Here is an 11707-nt window from a genome sequence, read left to right as displayed (position 1 = left end):
ACATAACAATGGCGCAAGGAAAAAAAAAAGTCACACATCAAAAAAATATCGATCCAGGTGAAAATATGAAAATGAATTCGAAAAAAGGAAAGAAAAATGAAAAAAAAATAATACGAAAAAGGTAAAGAAAAAAATTAGGAAAACATGACGATGACGCAAGGAAAAAACTCGTCACACACACAAAAATATGTATCCTGGTGAAAATATGGAAATAAATACGAAAAAGGGAAAGAAAAATGAAGAAGAAAATGAATACGAAAAAGGGAAAGAAAAAAATAGGAAAACATAACAATGGCGCAAGGAAAAAATAGTCACACACCAAAAAAAATATGTATCCAGGTGAAAATATGGAATTGAATACGAAAAAAGGAAAATAAAAATGAAGATAACGTGGTAAGGGCGACAATGAGTGAAAAAAAAAAAAATCAAATTACAAAAAAAAAAATACATTAATCCTTGAGAAAATACGAAAGTTTATAAATACGATGATGGTTAAGAACAGGGTACCTAGGGTGGAGTTAGAGTGGCAATGGGTGGAACAAGGAGCGTAATAGTGGAGGAATAGAGTAGCCAGAGGTGGAACAGAGTAACTAGGGAAGGAGCAGGGAGGCCTAGGGATTGACTGGAGTGGTCGAAGGCGTAAAAGAAAAGGCGTAAAAGAAAAGGCGTAAAAGAAAAGGCGTAAAAGAAAAGAAAGAGTAAAAGAAAAGGCGTAAAAGAAAAGGCGTAAAAGAAAAGGCGTAAAAGAAAAGGCGTAAAAGAAAAGGCGTAAAAGAAAAGGCGTAAAAGAAAAGAAAGAGTAAAAGAAAAGGCGTAAAAGAAAAGGCGTAAAAGAAAAGGCGTAAAAGAAAAGGCGTAAAAGAAAAGAAGGAGTAAAAGAAAAGGCGTAAAAGAAAAGGCGTAAAAGAAAAGGCGTAAAAGAAAAGAAAGAGTAAAAGAAAAGGCGTAAAAGAAAAGGCGTAAAAGAAAAGAAAGAGTAAAAGAAAAGGCATCACAATCACGTAAAAAAAAAAAAAAAATCGAGGAGATGAAAAAGAGTAAAAGAAAGTTAACCATCAACATCACAATCACAAAAAAAAAAAAAAAAAAAAATCGAGGAGAGATGAAAACAGATAAAGAGTCAACCAAAAATTAATAAAAATAAAGAAAACAGAGAAGTGGAGAAGGAGAGAAAGAATAAGTATATCAACCACAAAAAAATATTAATATGGAAAATAGATTGAAGAAAAAAATAACGAAAGTGGTTACGAGAACAGAAGAGAAAAAATACTAATCCTGGAGAATATTCAAAACGCGATAGTGGTAAAAAAAAAATAAAAAAAAGGATAAAAAGGTAAATATTAGATCCTGGAGAAAAGAAGAGAAAAAAAATATTAACGCTGGAGAATATTTAAAACGAGATAGTGGTCAAGAAATAGATAAAAAAAAAGGAAAAAAAAAGAAAATATTAGATCCTGGAGAAGAGGGGAAAAATTATACAATGGCGGTGTTAGGAGACAAGGAAGGAGGAGGAGGTGAACAACAACAACAACAACAACAACAACAACAACAACAACAACAACAACAACAACAACAACATAACCAATCAACCACAAAAAAATAAATTAACCCTGAAGAAGAAAAAATAATGGAAGTAAACACGATCGCGGTCAAGAACAATAGCGCCCCCCCAAAAAAAAAAACTTGGACAAACAGAAGAAAAAAACATCATGGCGGTAAAGGAGAAGAAAAAGGAAAAGACAAAGAGAAAAATAAAGGAAAAGGAAAAGACAAAGAAATAGGAAAAGACGAAGAGAAAAAGAAAGGAAAAAGACAAAACAGGAACATGAACAAGAAAAGCAAGAACAAAAAGAGAAAAAAAGAAGAAGAAAAATAACAAAAGAAGAATAAAAAGAAGGATATTAATAGTAACAATAATAACAATAATAACAATAATAATAATAATAATAATAATAATAATAATAATAATAAGAAGAAGAAGAAGACGTAGGAACAAAACCAAAAAGAAACAAAGTCAATCACAAGAAGAAAACGAAAGAAAAAGAAAAAAATAAAGAATAAAAGACAAGAAATTGAAGAAGTAAAAAGAAAAGAAAGGGGACTCAGGAGAAGGAGGTGGGTTCCCGGGAAAACACTCTCCTTCAGGATGGTAATGACGCAGCAAGCCAATTTCCCCGCCCTGGCAGCATAATGCACAACTTTGCCAACGACCGGCCGCTAGGGGGAGGCACGGGTCGGCGGGACAGGGCGGGCTGGCTAGTTAGGGGAAGCGCGACACGAGCCCCTTTCCTCTTCCTTCCCTCCCCTTCCTTTCTCTCCTTTCCTCCATTCTCCATTCTTTTTTCTTTTCCTCGTTACCTCTCCTTTCTACCCATCCCTTCTCTTCTCCTCCGTTCCTTCTCTCTCTCTCTTCCCTCCTTCCCCCTTCTATGTTCAGGCGTAAACGAGTGGATAGGAACAGGAAGAGCAGGGGTGGAAAATGCTAGCTTGAGGTGGAGTTGAGTGGCTTAGGGGTGGAACAGGGAGCTGAAAAAGTGACTAGGGATGGAGGAGAGTGGCTAAATGTGGAATAGGAAGGAAGAGAAGGCGCAGTGGTGGAGCAGAGTGTCTAAATGTGGAACAGAGAAGGCAGTGGTAGAACAGGGTAGATAGGGATGGATTAGAGTAGCTTCGGGTGGAACAGGGAACGACAGCGTGACATAAGATTGGAACAGAATGGCTCGTGGTGGAACAGAGTAGATAGGAGTTGAGTAGAGTGACACAGTGGATTGAGGATGGACTGGAGTGGTCGAAGGTCTATAAAAAAAGCCAAGAAAATGGGTTAGAGAGACCAGGAACGGTACAGAGTGGAAAAGAAAGGAAAGAAAATTAATGAGAAAAAAGAAAATAAAGCTAAAGAAAATACGTATTTGAGTTTTTTTTATATGTATTTGTTTTTATAATCTCTCTCTCAAGGACGCTAATGTGACAAAAAAAGGAAAAAAAAGAATAAAGAAACAAAGAAAAGGAAGGAAAATAAAAAGGGTAAAGAAAATCATGGATAAGAAAAAGGAAAGAAGGAAAAGAAAATGAAAAAAAGAAAGGAAAAAAGAAAAACAAAGAAACTCAAATAGAACAAAAAAAGGAAGAGGGTGACAAAAGAGGGAAGACTTAATCGCAGGAAGAAGGGATCGAGAGGGAGAGGAAAAAAATAGTTCTTATCAAAATATTGCGCAGTTATCCCTCGTGTTCTTTCCTACTTCTGCGAGGGAAGAGGAAGAGGAGGAGGAGGAGGAAGAGGGGATGAAGAGAGAGAGAGAGAGAGAGAGAGAGAGAGAGAGAGAGAGAGAGAGAGAGAGAGAGAGAGAGAGAGAGAGAGAGAGAGAGAGAGAGAGAGAGAGAGAGAGAGAGAGAGAGAGAGAGAGAGAGAGAGAGAGAGAGAGAGAGAGAGAGAGAGAGAGAGAGAGAGAGAGAGAGAGAGAGAGAGAGAGAGGAGAGAGAGAGAGAGAGAGAGAGAGAGAGAGAGAGAGAGAGAGAGAGAGAGAGAGAGAGAGAGAGAGAGAGAGAGGAGAGAGAGAGAGAGAGAGAGAGAGAGAGAGAGAGAGAGAGAGAGAGAGAGAGAGAGAGAGAGAGTATACTGACACACAAATGTACGATGATGAATGTTGTAAAAGTGATAATGATGAGGATGTTGAGGACGAAGAAAATGTGGAAAGAAATTGAAGATAAGAAGATAGTTTTGTTGCTATAGGAGAGGATAGTAACAAGATGAAGATGGAAGAAGAAAAAGGAAAAAAGGGAAAAGAACGGAAGAGAAAAATGTGATAGAAAATGAAGATAAGAAGATAGTTTTTTGCTATTGGAGAGGATTGTAACAAGATGAAGATGGAAGAAGAAAAAGGAAAAGGGGAGAAGAATGGGAAGGAAAAACGTGATAATAAATGAAGATGAGAGGATTTAGTATTAGTTTTCTTATAGGAGAGAAAGAAGGAAGAAGGAGAAAGGGGACAGGAAAAGAAAAAAAGTAAAGAAAAAGGACAAATGAGAAAGATAAAGACGTAAAATAAAGGATAGACAGGGAAAAAGGATAGGAAGGAAAAAGGTGATAGAAAATGAAGGTAAGAAGATGCAGTAATAATATTATTGCTATGGAAGAGAGAGGGAAATAATAGGAAGGAGGAAGAAAAAGAAGGTACAGAAAAAGGAGGAAGAGAAAAAAAGGAAAAGAAAAAGATAATGGAGGAAAGGAAAAAAAAAGGAACAGAAAAAGAAGGAGAGGAAAAAAAGACGAAGAAAAATGAAGTTAAAGTAGAAATAAAAAACGAATATAATAAGAAAAAAAATATGAGGATGAGAAAAAGAAACTAGACAAACAAAGAGAAGAATGTGGAGGAGGAGGAGGAGGAGGAGTTATACAAATAGGCCTTCTAAGGTTTATCTTCTCCCCCCCCCTCTGCCCCTCTCCCCCCCTCTTCTCCCCTCCCTTAGACTTCTTCAGGTGCGCAATTAAAGTGTACGTGCGTCGCGGGGCTCACGTTCTGCCGCGGCGGACGTGCGGGTCGTCAGTCACCTGTGTTGCGCCACGTGTGTGTTGTGTGTTGCGCCAGGTGTGTCGTGTGCTGCGTCACGTGTTTTGTTTTGTTGTGTTGGGTCACGTGCCGGTAGGAGTGGGTTTCAAGGTGTTTTTGTGTTGCGTGTGGAGTGAGGTGTGTTGCATGTGGAGTGAGTTGTGTTGCGTCTGTGTCCTTATTTGTTCTTGTGTGGTTGTTCTAAAAGTTTTGTGTTGTGTGGAGTGAGCTGTGTTGCGTGTGGAGTGAGCTGTGTTGCGCCTGTGTCATGGGTCATGTTTGTTGTTCTTCTGAGGTAGTGTTAAGTGTTATGTGTTTTGTGGAGTGAGCTGTGTTGGGCCTGTGTCATGTGTCCTGTCTGTTGTTCTTATGAGGTAGTGTTAAGTGTTTTGTGTTGTCTGGAGTGAGTTGTGTTGGAGTGAGTGGGTGGTGTTGTGTGTGGAGTGAGTTGTGTTGCGTGTGGAGTGAGTGGGTTGTGTTATGTGTGGAGTGAGTTGTGTTGCGTGTGGAGTGAGTGGGTGGCGTTGTGTGTGGAGTGAGTTGTGTTGCGTGTGGAGTGAGTGGGTGGTGTTGTGTGTGGAGTGAGTTGTGTTGCGTGTGGAGTGAGTGGGTGGTGTTGTGTGTGGAGTGAGTTGTGTTCCTGTTGCGCCACTTCATTGTATTGCATCATGTGTGTGTTGCGTCATGTTTTTGTGTTGCATCACGTTCCTGTTTCATCACCAAATAGTGTTGCATCATGTGTTTGTGCTGAGTCACCTGTCTGTATTGCGTCATATGTTTGTGTTGAATGACGTGTGTTGCGCCACTCCCAAAGTTTGTCTCGTGTGGTTCATGTTCCGACAAGTGCGAGTGTTCGGTTACGTTAAAGCATTGCGTCATATGTTTGTGTTGAATCACATGCGTTGCGTCACTCTACGGTCAGTCTCGTGTGTGGTTCATGTCCCGTCAAGTGTGAGTGATCGGTTACGTCAAAGTGTTGCGTCGTGTTTTGTTACTTAAAGAGAAAGAGAGAGACAGAGAAAGAGGGAGAGTTAAATTATTCGGCTAATGTTCTCACCTCCAGACAACCCCATTCAGCAAGGAAAACACCTTCTAAATAAAACTGAATTCGCACTATAACATTTCTTTAATTTCCACGTATTTTGGCTACGGGGTCCCTTTAAAGATGTTGCGTCACGGGACAGTGTTGCGCCACGCGTTTGTGTTGACTCTGGTTGGCTTGCGTCACGAGGGAGAAGGAGGAGGGGGTAAGGGAAGGGGAGGGGAAGTTAAGGGATAAGGGTAAGGGGAAAGGGGTAAAGGGTGGGTAAGGGATGGGTCAGGGGTAAAGAGTAAGGGGTGGGTGGTTAAGAGGGAAGGAGTAAGGGGCAAGAGGTGCTTGAGTCAGGGGTAAAGAGTAAGGGGTGGGAGGAAAGAGGGGTAAGGGATAATGGGTAGGGGGAAGGAGGGGTAAGGGGTCTAAGGGGTAAGGGGTGGGTTGTTGTTACCTGCACTATATCACGTGCAGGGAAAACTTGTACCACTTAACGAGGCCCTTGTTAGTTTGTCTTGTGTTTGAGGATGTTATTATTTTTTATATGCATGATTTTGTGGCGTTGTTGTTGATGCTCGTGATATTTTTTTCGTGTGTTCTGGTATTAAATTTTGTTGTTTGTTATTGCTGTCGTTATTGTTGTTATTGTTGTTATTGTTTTCTGGTTATTGTTGCAGGAAGCGGTGAAGATGGTGGTGGTGGTAGTGGTGGTGGTGGTGATGGTAGTGGTGGTGGTTTTACTGCTTCCGGTGTGGTGGTGGTGGTGGTGGTGATGATGGAGGTGTGGCGACTAATGACGTGACCACACACACACACACACACACACACACACACACACACAGAGGGGGGCAGTGTTACGTCATCAGAGGTGAGGCAATCCGAAGCACCTGGCAGGACACACACACACACACACACACACACACACACACACACACACACTTGCGACACGCCTGCCCACGCCTCACGGAAGCCAGTAGTGGGGGCGCCCATGCCTATATCCTGGTTGAGACGCTTTCGCACATCATTTATCAAACTTCGAAGAGGGGGAGAAAGGGGAAAGGGAGGAAAAAAGGGAGGAGGAGGGGTGGGGGAGAGGAAGTACTGACGAGGTGGTGGTGTTGGTGGTGATGGTGAGGTTGAGGCCCATAATGGAAGAGAGGGGGCTACGGGGGAAAAGGGGGGGGTTAAAGGGGGATGGATGATGTAAGTGTGTGGGGGTGGGTGGGTTGGGGTGCAGGTGTGGGGGTTGTGTGTGAAAATGTTAGTGAGGGAGGGGAGGAAAAGGATCTTGGTCTTGGGTAGGGCAAAGAGTTAGGTCATAGCGTGGAGAGAGAGAGAGAGAGAGAGAGAGAGAGAGAGAGAGAGAGAGAGAGAGAGAGAGAGAGAGAGAGAGAGAGAGAGAGAGAGAGAGAGAGAGAGAGAGAGAGAGAGAGAGAGAGAGAGAGTACACGGATTTCTAACACTTTCCAGTCTGTCCCTTAAAACCAGAGAATATCGAGGGTCTTCTTGATAGGGAAACAAAGTAATGAAGGAGAATCAGGTGAGTCAAGGAAGAGATAACAGCAAGGAAGTGAAGGAAGATAAGGTTAGGCAAGGAGAGAAGGGAGATAACGGAAAGCAAGGAAGGGATAACATAGCAAGGTAGTAAAGGACGATAAGGTAAGGCAAGGAAAGGATAAGGTATTTGGGTGGGGGAGGAGGAAGATAAGGTGAAGCAAGGAAGGGATAGTCAGACAAGGCAAGGAAGGGAGATAAAGGAAGGCAAGGAAAGAGAAAACAGCAAGGTAAGGAAGGAAGATAAGGTAATGCAAGAAAAAGGATGAGGGGATGAGGAAGATAAGGTGGGGCAAGGAAGGGAGACGAAGGGAGATAAGGTAGGGAGAGTAAGGCAAGAAAGGGAGATAAAGGGAGGCAAAAAAAGGGAAAATAGCAAAGAAATATAGATAAAGTTAGTCAAGGAAGGAATAAGGTGGAAGGAGGAGGAAGGTAAGGTAAGGCAAGGAAGGGATGATAGCAAGGAAGTGAAGGAAGGTAGAGGAAGGCAAGGAAGGAATTAGGATGTGGTTGGGGGAGGAGGAAGATTAGGTGAAGCAGGAAAGGGATAAGGATGTAAGGTGGGAGGGAAGAGGAGGAGGAAGTGGAAGTGGCGAGAAATTATGCAATGAGATGAAGCAAAAAAAAAAAAAAAAAAAAAAAAAAAAACCAGGAGTGGTCGAGCGAGGAAGAGGAGGTGGTTGAGAAAACGATGACTGGCCGAGAAACTTACACCATACAACTGTACGCCCCTACGGTCTTTCCCCCCACCTGTACCTTCACCACTAACCCACTTCCTCTTCTTACTATACCCTTGATTAAAAAAGGAAAAAAGACTAGCCAATGAGGTGCATCAGAGTGGGTGTTAAATCGAGACATGCTGCTCCTGGGCTCACAAAAACGGTGGGACACGTGAACGTCTGAGACCAAATTAATGTTAGCGAAAAAAAACTCACATTTGCATTCATGATCCACGTACGCAGTGACTCAAGGTCCTTCAAAACCGTGATTGTACTAGTAATTAATGTTGGCCAAAAAAAAACTCTCCCATTTCCCTTTATGATCCACGTACGCAGTGACTCAAGGTCCTTCAAAACCGTGATTGTGCTAATAATTAATGTTGGCCCCCCAAAAAAACTCTCCCATTTGCATTCATGATCCACGTACGCAGTGACTCAATGTCCTTTAAAACCGTGATTGTGTTAGTAAGAAGAGTGTATCAAGTCACCTCTCCACCCGAAATTGACCTCTCTTTTTGGCCACTCTGTGTACTCTATTCAGGAGCAGTGAGTAGCGGGCTTTTTTTCATTACTGTTTTCTTTTTTTTTACGCCCTTGAACTGTCTCCTCTGATGTAAAAAACAAAACACAAAAAATTCTATACCATCGTCTGTTGTAGGAGCGGCAAGTAGCGTTTTTTTTTTTCCCCCACATTCTTTTTTTTGCCCTTGAGGCGTCTCCTTTGTTGTAAAAAAAAAATCATCATCATTATCATTTTCATATTAGTCATTATTATCATTGTTAGTCATTGTTTTCATTATCGTTCCTATTACCATCATTATTGCTATTTTTTTGTTATCCACTATTATCATCATTATTATTTCCACATTGTTATTTTTAGCGTTGTTAGTCATTGTTATTGTCATTATCATTATTACTATCTTCTTATCATCATTATTATTATTATTATTATTTTCATTCTTTGCAATAATATCAGGAACAGGTTTTGACGCTCTTCTTAGTCTCATTTTCTGCTTTTCTTAATTATTTTCTTTGCTGTCGCTTTTGTTGTTCAGTTAATTTCTTCAATGTTGCTGTTGTTGTCTAATCTATTATGCGCTGCTGTTGCTATCTGCTTCAAGTTTTTGTTTACATTGCTGCGGATGATGATGATGATAATGATGATGATGATGATGATGCAAAAATGAAAGTTGGGGTATGAAGGAGAGAGAGAGGTGGAGGGGAGAAAGGGTAGGGGAGAGGAAGGAGTGAAGGGAGGGATGGTGTGATCTGTTTGGTGGGGAGGAGGGGTGAGGGGGAAGGATGGGGAAGGCAGGAGGGTAGTGGGTAGGAGAGGAAGGAAGGGAGGGAAGCACGGGAGAGGGAGGCGGGTGGGGGAGGCAGGGGAACTGAGGGTGGGAGAGGAAGGATGGAAGGGAGGGAAAGGGAGGAGGTTGGGGTAGGCAGGAGAACAGAGGGTGGGAGAAAGGAAGGATGGAAGGAAGGGAAAGGGGGAAGGCTGGGTAGGCAGGGGAACAGAGGGAGAGGGGAGGAAGGATGGAAGGGAAGGAAGGGAAAGAGGGAGGTTGGGGTAGGCAGGGGAAAAGTGGGTGGGAGAGGAATGATGGAAGAATGGAAGGAAGGGAAAGGGGGAAGGCTGGGGTAGGCAGGGGAACAGAGGGAGAGGAAGGATGGAAGGAAGGGAAAGGGGGAAGGCTGGGGTAGGCAGGGGAACAGAGGGAGAGGGGAGAATGGATGGAAGGAAGGGAGGGGAGAAAGGAAGGAAGGGAGTGGTGTGAACTGTGACCTATGGGTTGACCGGATACATGTGGTTCCTTACTGGCCTCAGAGCACGTCAGGGGGTCCACTACTACTACTACTACTACTACTACTACTACTACTACTACTACTACTACTTTTTTTTTACTACAATAATGCATACGGGTCTCCATCCATTAGAGTTGCGTTGTGAGCGGTATCTTTTCTCGTATCCTTTCACAAAACAATTCACTACTACTACTACTACTACTACTACTACTACTACTACTACTGCTACTACTATTACTACAACTCGATACAAATACAAGAAAAACGACAGCACATAACTTTAAACAACAACAAGGACAAACTAACAGCAACAAGACACCAAAGAGAAACACAAAACCAGCCTGACGTCAACACCGCCCAACACACAGCGCCGCCGGAAAACAAAAAAGAAAAAACAAAAAGAAAAGGAGCATAACAAGAGTAAGAAGGTTGGGAGTTATTTTATTTTTAGGGGCAGAAGGGAAAGACATAAAAACTTAAACATGTACACACAGAATTAGGAGAGTAAGGTGGTGTGCTGATGGGGCTCCCGTGGGCTGCAATGGAGAGGAGGAGGAGGAGGAGGAGGAGGAGGAGGAGGAGGAGGAAGCGGAAGAGGAGGAGGAGGGAAAAGGGGCAGATGATGAGGGGAGATAGGAGGGGACAGAGGGTCGAAAAGGAGGTCAACCGAAAGGAAGGGTTAGATGACAGGAAGAGGAGGAGGAGGAGGAGGAGGAGGAGGAAGGGAAGGAGGAGGAGGAGAGGGAGCACCACCACCAGCAGAGAGAACGGAAAAAGAAAGAGAAGAAGAAGGAAAAAAACGATAACAAATGTGACGTTAGTACTGAGAAGAGAGAGGAAGGGAGAAGAGAGGGGAGGAAAGAAAGAGGAGAGGGAGAGAAAAAAATACTTGCCATAGACCAGAAAATAAAGAGGAGAAAAGAGCTGTTGAAAAGGGAGACGCCGACGAAGAAGACCAAAAAGGGAGAGGAAGGGGAAGGGAGAACGGGAAGGGAGGTTAAGCTGGAATAGGAGGAAAGGGGAGGAGAGGAAAGGGGAGGAATAATGAAAACCACGCAGGGGGTGACATAACGTGGGGAGAAGGGAGAGGCGGGGAGATCAAAGGAAAGGATGAGGGCCAGGAGGGGAGAGGGGAGAAGAGGAGGGGGAGGGGGACGCTTAGGAAGGGAGAAGAGGGGGGTGGAGGGGGTGGGAGGGGTAAGAGGAAGGGAGGGAAAGAGGGATTCAGGAAAGGGAAGAGGAAGGAAACGAAGGAAAGAAGGAAAGAAATGGAGGTAGAGAGAGAGAGAGAGAGAGAGAGAGAGAGAGAGAGAGAGAGAGAGAGAGAGAGAGAGAGAGAGAGAGAGAGAGAGAGAGAGAGAGAGAGAGAGAGAGAGAGAGAGAGAGAGAGAGAGAGAGAGAGAGAGAGAGAGAAGAAAACAACAACCTTCACACATCATTTACCTTAAGGAACGACTCTTCACTGCAACCCGGCAAGATCATCTCACCTGTAAAAAAAAAAAGGTGTAAACAAAAAGAAAAAAATAAAAATGAAAATACAAACAAACAAGAACACAATAAATGAATCAACCAGCTACTCTGTGTTTCGTCACCTATATTGAGTGCACGTGTGTGAGGGGGGCGTGGAGGGGGAGGGGGAAGGGGGGGGGGGAGGGGACAGCATGCGTGGCGGCGCTGTAAATAGCATGGCCGCGCCCAGGACCGTCAACAGAGGCGGGTTTCCATGTTACCCAATAACCCACAAGCGGCCCCTCCCTGCCTCCTACCCTCCCTCCCCTCACCCTGCCACCCCCCCACCCATTCCCTCCCCTTGTCCCCTAACCCCTGAGTGCTGAGTGGGGTGCGGGGGAGTGGTGGCTGGGAGCTGAGTGGGAAGTGAATGGGGAAAGTAGGTGGGAAGTGGGGAGGAAAGTGGGGAGGGGAGTAGGGGCCGAGTGGTATGTGAGAGGGGAGTAAGTAGGAATGGGGGGGAGTAGTGGCTGAATACAGAGTAGAGGTTGGGGAATGGGGAGTGAATGGGGAATGGGGAGGGGAGTGTCTGCGTGGAG

This window comes from Eriocheir sinensis, chromosome 34, assembly GCF_024679095.1.
Source record: "Eriocheir sinensis breed Jianghai 21 chromosome 34, ASM2467909v1, whole genome shotgun sequence".
In the NCBI taxonomy this organism is placed as follows: domain Eukaryota; kingdom Metazoa; phylum Arthropoda; class Malacostraca; order Decapoda; family Varunidae; genus Eriocheir; species Eriocheir sinensis.
Note: the sequence above shows the minus strand (reverse complement) of the source record.